This window comes from Neomonachus schauinslandi, chromosome 12 (genome assembly GCF_002201575.2).
Source record: "Neomonachus schauinslandi chromosome 12, ASM220157v2, whole genome shotgun sequence".
NCBI classification, from domain to species: domain Eukaryota; kingdom Metazoa; phylum Chordata; class Mammalia; order Carnivora; family Phocidae; genus Neomonachus; species Neomonachus schauinslandi.
This window is the reverse complement of record NC_058414.1, coordinates 32,227,112-32,238,077: the sequence shown is the minus strand read 5'-3', so window position 1 is coordinate 32,238,077 and position 10,966 is coordinate 32,227,112. Positions and strand designations below refer to the sequence as shown.

General features: G+C 39.7%; 1 protein-coding gene and 1 pseudogene across 1 annotated transcript in view; one reads left to right on the top strand and one right to left on the bottom strand.

Moving 5' to 3' along the window:
• Positions 1-10,966, bottom strand: part of ZNF804B (zinc finger protein 804B) — a 486,583-nt gene that overhangs the window by 148,645 nt on the left and 326,972 nt on the right. The window lies entirely within an intron of this gene.
• Positions 9,249-10,561, top strand: LOC110579851 (annotated as a pseudogene).

Sequence of the window (10,966 nt, the reverse complement as noted above, 5' to 3'; positions counted from 1 at the left end):
GAAAAAAAAAAAAAAAAAAAAAAAAAAAACAAGACCCGTTGATATGCTGTCTGCAAGAGACTCATTTTAGACCCAAAGTCACCTCTAGATTGAAAGTGAGGGGGTGGAAAACCATTTACCATGCTAATGGACACCAAAAGAAAGCTGAGGTGGCAATCCTTATATCAGACAAATTAGATTTTAAACCAAAGACTATAATAAGAGATGAGGAAGGAGACTATATCACACTTAAAGGGTCTATCCAGCAAGAAGATCTAACAACTGTAAATATCTATGCCCCTAACATGGTTAATAACAAAACCAAAGAAACACATTGACAACAATACAATAATAGTGGGGGACTTTAACACCCCCCTCACTACAATGGACAGATCATCTAAGCAAAAGATCAACAAGGAAATAGGGGCTTTAATGACACACTGGACCAGATGGACTTCACAGATATATTCAGAACATTCCATCCTAAAGGAACAGAATACATATTCTTCTCAAGTGCCCATGGAGCATTCTCCAAAATAGTTCACATTGTAGGTCACAAATCAGGTCTCAACCGGTACCAAAAGTTTGGGATCATTCCCTGCCTATTTTCAGACCACAATGCTTTGAAACTAGAACTCAAACGCAAGAGGAAAGTCTGAAAGAACTCAAATACATGGAGGCTGAAGAGCATCCTACTAAAGAATGAATGGGTGAACCAGGAAATTAAAGAAGAATTAAAAAAATTCATGGAAACCAATGAAAATGAAAACACAACTGTTCAAAATCTTTGGGATGCAACAAAGGCCATCTTAAGAGGAAAGTATACAGCAATACAAGCCTTTCTCAAGAAACAAGAAAGGTCTCAAATACACAACCTAACCCTACACCTAAAGGAGCTGGAGAAAGAACAGCAAATAAAGCCTAAACCCAGCAGGAGAAGAGAAATAATAGAGATCAGAGCAGAAATCAACGAAATAGAAACCGAAAGAACAGTAGAACAGATCAACGAAACTAGGAAGTGGTTCTTTGAAAGAATTAATAAGATTGATAAACCCCTGGCCAGACTTATTAAAAAGAAAAGAGAAATGACCCAAATAAATAAAATCATGAATGAAAGAGGAGAGATCACAACCAATACCAAAGAAATACAAACAATTATAAGAACATATAATGAGCAACTATATGCCAGCAAATTAGATAATCTGGAGGAAATGGATGCATTCCTAGAGAGTATAACCTACCAAAACTGAACCAGGAAGAAATAGAAAACCTGAACAGACCTATAACCACTAAGGAAATTGAAGCAGTCATCAAAAATCTCCCAACAAACAAGAGCTCAGGGCCAGATGGCTTCCCAGGGATTTCTATCAAACATTTAAAAAAGAATTAACACCTATTCTTCTGAAACTGTGCCAAAAAAATAGAAATGGAAGGAAAACTTCCAAACTCATTTTATGAGGCCAGCATTACCTTGATCTCAAAATCAAAGACCCAATCAAAAAGGAGAATTACAGACCATTATCCCTGATGAACATGGATGCAAAAATTCTCACCGAAATACTAGCCAATAGGATCCAACAGTACATTATAAGGATTATTCACCACAACCAAGTGGGATTTATTCTTGGGCTGCAAGGTTGGTTCAACATCTGCAAATCAATCAATGGGATGCAATACATTAACAAAAGAAAGAACAACAACCATATGATCCTCTCAATAGATGCAGAAAAAGCATTTCACAAAGTACAGCATCCTTTCTTGATTAAAACTCTTCAGAGTGTAGGGATAGGGGCTACATACCTCATCATCATAAAAGCCATCTATGAAAAACACACAGCGAATATCATTCTCAATGGGGAAAAACTGAGAGCTTTTCCCCTAAGGTCAGGAATATAACAGGGATGTCCACTATCACCACTGCTATTCAACATAGTACTAGAAGTCCTATGGGGACACAGCAATCAGACAACAAAAAGAAATCAAAGACACCCAAATCAGCAAAGGAGAAGTCAAACTCTCACTGTTTGCAGATGATATGATACTTTATGTGGAAAACCCCAAAGACTCCACCCCAAAACTGCTAGAACTCATACAGGAATTCAGTAAAGTGCCAGGATATAAAATCAATGCACAGAAATCAGTTGCATTTCTATACACCAACAACAAGACAGAAGAAAGAGAAATTAAGGAGTCAATCTCATTTACAATTGCACCGAAAACCATAAGATACCTAGGAATAAATCTAACCAAAGAGGCAAAGAATCTGTACTCAGTAAACTATAAAATACTCATGAAAGAAATTGAGGAAGACACAAAGAAATGGAAAAACGTTCCATGCTCATGGATTGGAAGAACAAATATTGTGAAGATGTCAATGCTACCTAGAGCAATCTACACATCTAATGCAATTGCTATCAAAATACCATCAAGTTTTTTCAAAGAAATGGACAAATAATCCTAAAATTTCTATGGAACCAGTAAAGACCCTGAATAGCCAGAGGAATGTTGAAAAAGCAAAGCAAAGCTGGTGGCATCACAATTCCGGACTTCAAGCTCTATTACAAAGCCCGTAATCATCAAGACAGTATGGTACTGGCACATAAACAGACACATAGATCAATGGAACAGAATAGAGAGCCCAGAAATGGCCCCTCAACTCTATGGTCAACTAATCTTCGACAAATAGGAACGAATGTCCAATGGAAAAAAGACAGTCTCTTCAACAAATGGTGTTGGGAAAATTAGACAGCCACATGCAGAAGAATGAAACTGGACCATTTCCTTATACCACACACAAAAATAGACTCAAAATGGATAAAAGACCTAAATGTGAGACAGGAATCCATCAAAATCCTAGAGGAGAACACAGGCAGCAACCTCTTTGACCTCAGCCAAAGCAACTTCTTCCTAGAAACATCGCCAAAGGCAAGGGAAGCAAGGGCAAAATGAACTACTGGGACTTGATCAAGATAAAAAGCTTTTGCACAGCAAAGGAAACAGTCAACAAAACCAAAAGCAACTGACAGAAGGGGAGAAGATATTTGCAAATGACATATCCGATAAAGGGCTAGTATCCAAAATCTACAAAGAACTTATCAAACTCAACACCCAAAGAACAAAGAATCCAATCAAGAAATGGGCAGAAGACATGAACAGACATTTTTCCAAAGAAGACATCCAAATGGCCAACAGACACATGAAAAAGTGCTCAACATCACTCAGCATCAGGGAAATCCAAATCAAAACCTCAATGAGATACCACCTCACACCAGTCAGAATGGCTGAAGTTAACAAGTCAGGAAACGACAGATGTTGGCGGGGATGCGGAGAAAGGGGAACCCTCCTACACTGTTGGTGGGAATGCAAGCTGGTGCAGCCACTCTGGAAAACAGTATGGAGGTTCCTCAAAAAGTTAAAAATAGAGCTACCCTACAACCCAGCAATTGCACTACTGGGTATTTACCCCAAAGATACAAATGTAGTGATCCAAAGGGGTACGTGCACCCCAGTGTTTATATCAGCAATGTCCACAATAGCCAAACTATGGAAAGAGCCAAAATGTCCATCGACAGATGAATGGATAAAGAAGATGTGGTATATATATACACAATGGAATATTATAAAGCCATCAAAAAACACAACATCTTGCCATTTGCAATGACATGCATGGAACTAGAAGGTATTATGCTAAGTGAAATAAGTCAATCAAAGACATGTATCACATGATCTCACCGATATGAGGAATTCTTAATCTCAGGAAACAAACTGAGGGTTGCTGGAGTGGTGGGGTGTGAGAGGGATCGGGTGGCTGGGTGATAGACACTGGGAAGGGTATGTGCTATGGTGAGCGCTGTGAATTGTGTAAGACTGTTGAATCACAGACCTGTACCTCTGAAACAAATAATACATTATGTTAAAAAAAAAAAAAAAGAAGAAGAAGATAGTAGGAAGGGAAAAATGAAGGGGGAGAAATCAGAGGGGGAGACAAACCATGAGAGACTATGGACTCTGAGAAACAAACTGAGGGTTCTAGAGGGGAGGGGGGTGGGGGATGGGTTAGCCTGGTGATGGGTATTAAGGAGGGCACATATTGAATGGAGCACTGGGTGTTATACGCAAACAATGAATCATGGAACACTACATCAAAAACTAATGATGTAATGTATGGTGATCAACATAAAATAAAATTAAAAAATAAATGAATAACAAATCTTGATCATTGTCCAGAGATCTGCATCCATAAAGAAGGCCATACTCAGCAGTTAAAAAACATATTTTCCTTCACAAGTGAATTAAGAGAAGAATAGGATGTTTAGCAACACATATAATTAAGAGCAATAAAATGTGGGACATTACATCTAGGAGTAAAAATCAAACGTACTGAGCTAAGTTGATCTAAGCAGCCTTACCCAAAATGATCAACAAGGAAGACAAGCATTAGAATCTTGCAGAACTATGTTCTGGCTTGAGTGATTTCTAAATGTATACACCTAAGGCAAGGCAGGGAGTTGGAGATAGGGAGGATTATGGGAAAGGTGGGCAGAGAAGCAGTTAGGTCACACTCTCTAGCGGTGCAGTAGTGGTGGGTGCTCTCTTGAGCAGCATGCCTAAGAGTTAGTGGGCTCCATTGCAATTTCCTCTGAAATCCTAAGGAAGTGATCGATCATTCTTTATGCGCCACTTCTGGGTGCAGAGATCACGCTCTGGTGAGCATGTCCATTTGTCATTAAGGTTGACCTGAGATGGTACAGAGGGACAAGGGCAGCTCCATTCCCACTATGTCACACATTTGCCTAGAAGCTGCACGTTTCTTACACTTTCCCTTAAAAATTTCACCTTTCCCGGGCGCCTGGGTGGCTCAGTTGGTTAAGCGACTGCCTTCGGCTCAGGTCATGATCCTGGAGTCCCGGGATCGAGTCCCACATCGGGCTCCCTGCTCAGCAGGGAGTCTGCTTCTCCCTCTGACCCTCCTCCCTCTCATGCTGTCTCTCATTCTCTCTCTCACAAATAAATAAAATCTTTAAAAAAAAAATCACCTTTCCCATCAAAAACTTTCAAGTAAATATGTGATGTTACTCTAATGGATAAAGTCAATATACTCTATTCTGATTCTAGTTGCATTATTTAGGTTCAAACTAGTCCAGAGGGTTGCCAAAAGAGGTACTGAAATATGTTAAAGTGTATTTTGCTTGCTTGTTTTCTGGGGGGACTTCAGTTGTCTTTTTTCCCTCAGGTTGAGTGACTAATTTCATGAGAAAATCAGCCCATTCACGGAGACAATCCATTCCATGAAAATGAGTAATCCACTTCCATATAATGACAAGCCACATTAATTCCCTGTGACTTAGGTCCTTCTGCAAAAATTGAAGAAAATGATGCTTTTTGCATATTTCTCAGAGGTACTCCAGGTAGTAATGAGATAGTGTCTTTAGAGCACTAGAAATTCCCTGAGGAGATGTACAATACAAACTCAAATTACCATTCCATTATGATTTATCTTTGCTTTATATAAACTGTTTACTGTTAGCAGCGTTTTCCTTGTAGAAACCTTTTATATTGCTGAAGTGCATTAGCCATGATGTTTATTTCTACTCCTTGCTTGTAAAGGGTCTGAGGCTACAAAACAGAGAACTCTCAACTGCATTAGGAACAACTGTTTTCTTCCAGGACTGATGTGTCCTTCTTTAAATGACTTCTATACAGCAAGCAGCTTAGAAAATGTGAGCTAGAGCTCCCAAGGGATAAGTGAAATGCAACCCAGGGTAACAGGAAAGCTAATTTCCAATCTCATGAAGGGATTGGAAGATGGGCACAGCTAACATTGCAAAACATACAGAGACAAAGAGACTCTCTCAGCCCTGGCCTTATGTTCAAGTAGCCAAGGTCCTTTTTTGTACCCTCTCTCCAAGTCAGCCCTCCAGAAGCTACCATTCTCCTAGTCATTTGGGATCCATCACCAAGAGTCAAAATTACTGTCTCTCACTTTCAGGGCCCAGGATAAATTCTTCTCCATCTTTTTTTTTTCCCCCTCTTCTCATGTCTCAGGGCTGCCATCTTAAAAGTTTATTTACCTCACCTTTCCTAGAGTATTCCAGCGGCCACCAGCTACCACCAGGCTGATTTTCCTGAATCTGAACTCTTTTCTACTTCCAACTCATCTAGTAAACTTGTGTCTGACTCCTGCCTCAATCTCAGGATCCTCTATCATTTAAGTTCAAGCACTGTAATGCAGGAGTTTCAAACACGGGGGTGATGGTCAAAAGATTGCACTTCCAAGTCTTGGCTGTTCTTAATAGCCGCAGAATTCTTGAGAAACTTGCTTCTCTAATTCTCAGCTCTCCCTCTCTCCAGGGGGTGGTTGTTAGGAATAAGAGAAAATGTAGGCAAAGGGTAGAGCATGGTGTCTATCACTCCATCTGTAACAAGTGGTAGTTGCTGCTGTTGTATAATCTGGCTTCATTCTAGCCATGAAAATCATGTCCTTTAACAGTGTACAACAACATAATAGTAAGAGTAGCTAACATTTGTTGACCACCTCCTAGGAGTTGGGTTCTAGTGGAAGTGCTTTATATATGTCAATCCATTAATTCTCAAAATATCTTAAAATAGAAATGATAGTTACTTCCATTTTACTGATGTTGGAAGTGTGGCACAGAAGGATCACATAATATTTAGGTTACACCTGTAAGTCGGGGAGCTGGGATTCCAATCTAGTAAATCTGGTCCTACTACACTGGTTCCCTAATCCAATCTCTTTGTCATTCCCACCCTTGAACCTGGGGGTTGCTATTTCTCTTTCTTTAAATTTCTTCCCTTTCAACCTCTAGATTCCCAAATCTTACACATTTTTCAAGTCCCACTTCAAGATCCCCCCTTTTCTAGAAACCCCTGCCAGTTCTCACTGCATTTATTTTTTTCTGAACTTTAATAATCCTGTGTTACATAATATGGTACTTAATTACACACTGCATCATATTATTTTTAAACATTTTCTCATGCATGTTATTTTTTTCTCTTAGTACCTTCTATTACCTCCCTAGTAGCCTAGACACGACTCCTTTATCCTTCCTATGCACGGTACAGTACTGAATCCATTTCAATACATTCTCAATGAATACATAGTGATTGTGACATATCATAATTTTAGGCATAATATCACCTTGCCTATATAGGGCTGTATTTTGCATTTTATATATGCTATCTCATTTGAAATTGCATGTAATTATTCACATACAAAATTCCTCAGTAAGTATTTGATGGAGTCTTAGCTTCACCTTCACATTATCAGGCTTGAATGGAAAGCAAGTTGAGTATCTCTCTGGAGCCCCTATACAAATCCAAGCTCACACAGTTCCTGAGTCTTCCTCGGAAGAATGAGGAGCTGTGACAGATAAAAACAACTTTTCTGAAGTCTGAGAATACCAAGCTTGATCTACAGAATGCTTAGATAGGTCCGTTTTTTATTTAAGACATTTTGAGAACTTATAATTTTCTAAGAAGACAATTTCCTTAAGAGTCATACATAAGTAGAGCTCTTACCACCAGGCAATTTCCTCTGACATTTTCTTTAAAATTTCCCATCTTTCCCCCGTCATCAGATGACTCCTCCTTGCAGCTTTTGGTGTTGTGCTGGGTGCTTCCTTCCCTCTCCTCTGTGATTACAGCCTCTAACATGGCCAGGCAGTTATGAAGTCCACCCTTTCATCAACATTTATCCCTGTGAGGCATAATTGGTCTTTTCATCTTATTAGTGATGATGAGCTGCCTGTGCAGGCTGGCAATATTTTATTACTTCTCAGTAATATCTGCCCTCTAAAATTGAAATAATTTAATGTTTGGACCATTTTGGCAGCCTTTCTGATTTTCAAATAAATTGTGCTAAATATAAATCCATGTTTACTGAGAGACCTCCCACAGTGTTGAAGACATTTTGATTATCTTTTAAATTAGAACAAAGCAGACTTAGATATTGGGCTTTTTAATCTAATTCTCTATAAAAAGTGGTGCATAAAGTCAATTTCAATTCTATGTTCCCTCAAATCAAAGATCTTCACAGATAGGTGAACTTGCCTTTATCCTTTCTAAGGAGGGCAGACATGATTCCAAAGCCACACCACTTCTGGCTTCTGGACCGAGTTTGTAATGGCCCAAAGAAGGGGAACTTCATAAAATGTGTTCTTATGCTTCTATATAGAAAATATAAATGAGTCAGATTAAAAGTAGTTGATGTAACAGTTCTTCAAAACTATAGGCTATATCTGAGTTTTATACTTGGGCTCATAAAAGGATGTCATAAAACTTAGTCCCTCAGTTCTGAAAATACAGGAAACTGTCATAACAGAATTTCCTTCATTTTTTTCTCTACTAATAAAACACCCTATTTCCTAAGGGAAAAGACAAACATTTATGAATGCTTCTGTGCCAAGCAGTGAGCCATACATTTTTCACAGATATTACATAATTTTATAGATACTTTGGGAGAAATTTTAAGCCTGTTCCATGGATTAGTGAAATAGGTGACTACTTTCCCTGGGACATCACTGGAATCACAATTTTTAATATCAGTTTTCTTTAAAGGGCCTTCAAAAATATATGCATTTTAACTGTGACAACATCAGGTTTACTCAGTTGTTGAAGTTGTTGAACTAGGTCAGGGAAGCTCAGAAAGGGTCCTGTCTTCTCTCTGTCCCATTCACCCACTCTGTAGGTGAAGATCTCCATCCCCACTCCCCACCTGGGATGAAAATCACCTCAGGTTTCTGAGTTTTCCTGTCACTCTGGGGAAATAAATAAATACTCCTTTTGGTTTTCCTTTTTTAAAAAAAGAGAGAGAAAGAAGGAATCCACTTCTTTGTTATTAAAAATGCTCAATGTTTAAAGGTTTGTTTTTTTTCCCCTCTCCCCAGCTTGGGCCAGTCCCAGTCTGTAAACCTGTAGGTGAAGATGCTTCTTCTCTGCAACACATTTCACCTCCTTCCTCCCTCACCGTGCTATTTCTGACTCTTAAGATCAGACCTGGCAAAGAGAAGATTCATGAAGAACAGAAAAGCCTGACATAGCTGGGACAGTTGTAAGCTGCATCCGAGCATTCTCCATGGTGGTTGTTGAGTCTATTTCATTCTCAGATGTATTTGTGATTTTCTCAAAAATACTTTCTCTAAGTCATTTTCTGTGTTACAATTCCCCAGCTGCTTTGTTCCATCTGGACTGCCGGCTCCTCTCCTGAAGCACTTGTGTTTGGGTCATCCTCCTGGGCATGTCCCTTCAGAATGGCAGGTAGGCCACAGCTTTCTAACATGAGTCCCTCAGGCTGCCCCCAGGATAAAGGGCCCCTCAGCTGCCTTACCAAGGAAATGCAATCCCACTCTCTTTACTCTATGGGCAGGTACACCATTCCAGTTAATCTTTTGCTTTTTTACTTTTCTTGATGACAATCAGATACCAATGCCACTAGAACTGATTTCGTAACATTTCAAGATATAAGGTACCTAGTATGGTTTATTAAAGGCATGAAGTGTGATCAAGGTTATATTTCTCTGTACTTCATTAATATATCAAAAGATCAGAAATGTGAATTCTAAGATGCCTATGTTCTATTGAGTGCAAAGAAAATTTCCAGTGTCCAGTCCATCGTACCTGCTCTTCAACTTGCCAACGCTTACTGTAAGCCCTTGGTCATAATTGCCGAAGATGTTGATGGAGAAGCTCTGAGTGTATTCATTTTGAATAGGCTAAAAGTTGGTCTTCAAGTTGTAGCAGTCAAAGCTCCAGGTTCTGGTGACAATAGAACCAGATTAAGGACATGACTATTGCTACTGGTGGTGCAGTGTTTGGAGAAGGAGGACTGACTCTAAATCTTGAAGATGTTCAGCCTCAAGACTTAAGGAAAAGTTGGAGAGGTCATTGTGACCAAAGACGATGCCATGCTCTTAAAAGGAAAAGGTGACAAGGGTCAAATTGAAAACCGTATTCAAGAAATCACTGAGCAGTTAGGTATCACAATTAGTGAATATGAAAAGGAAACGTTGAATGAACATCTGGCAAAACTCTCAGATGAAGTAGCTGTGCTGAAGGTTAGTGGGGCAGGTGACTGGAAGTGAATGAAAAGAAACGCAGAGTTGGACATGCCCTCAGAGCTACATGAGCTGCTGTTGAAAAAGGCATTGCTCTGGGAGGGGGTTGAGCCCTGCTTCGATGCATTCCAGCCTTGGATGCAATGACTCCAGCTAATGAAGATTACAAAAATTGGTATAGAAATTATTAAAAGAACACTCAAAATTCCTGCAGTGACCATTGCCAAGAATGCAGGTGTTGAAGGATCACTGATAGTTGAAAAAAAACTATGCCATGGTCCTCAGAATTTGGTTATGGCACTATGCTTGGAGATTTTGTGGATATGGTGGAAAAAGGAATTAGCGATCCAAGTAAGGTGGTAGGAACTGCTTTAGTGGATGCTGCTGGAGTGGCCTCTCTGTTAACTACAGAAGAAGTGGTAGTCACTGGAATTCCTAAAGAAGAGAAGGACCCTGGCTCAGACGTGATGGGTAGAATGGGAGGTGGTATAGGAGGTAGCAGGTTCTGATTTCTAGAATAGTGTTTTACCATGATTAATGAACTGTGAGATGAAAGTTGAGACAGAGCTTCTCAACAATAAGTTCAGAGAAGCCAGGGGAAGGAAATGACTAAAAAGGCTGGCTGATGTTTAAGAAAATCAGTACAACCCTGGGGCGCCTGAGTGGCTCAGTCTGTTGAGCGTCCAACTCTTGGTTTCAGTTCAGGTCATGATTTTGGGGTCATGGGATCAAGCCTCATGTCAGGCTCCACTCTCCGTGCGGAACCTGATAGAGATTCTCTTTCTCCCTCTCCATCTGCCCCTCCCCCTCGCTCATGTACACCCCCCCAAAAAATAAATAAATCTAAAAAAAAAAACAAAAAGAAAATCACTACTCTGCCACCAACCTGCTATGTAACCACGAGGAAGTTAAAC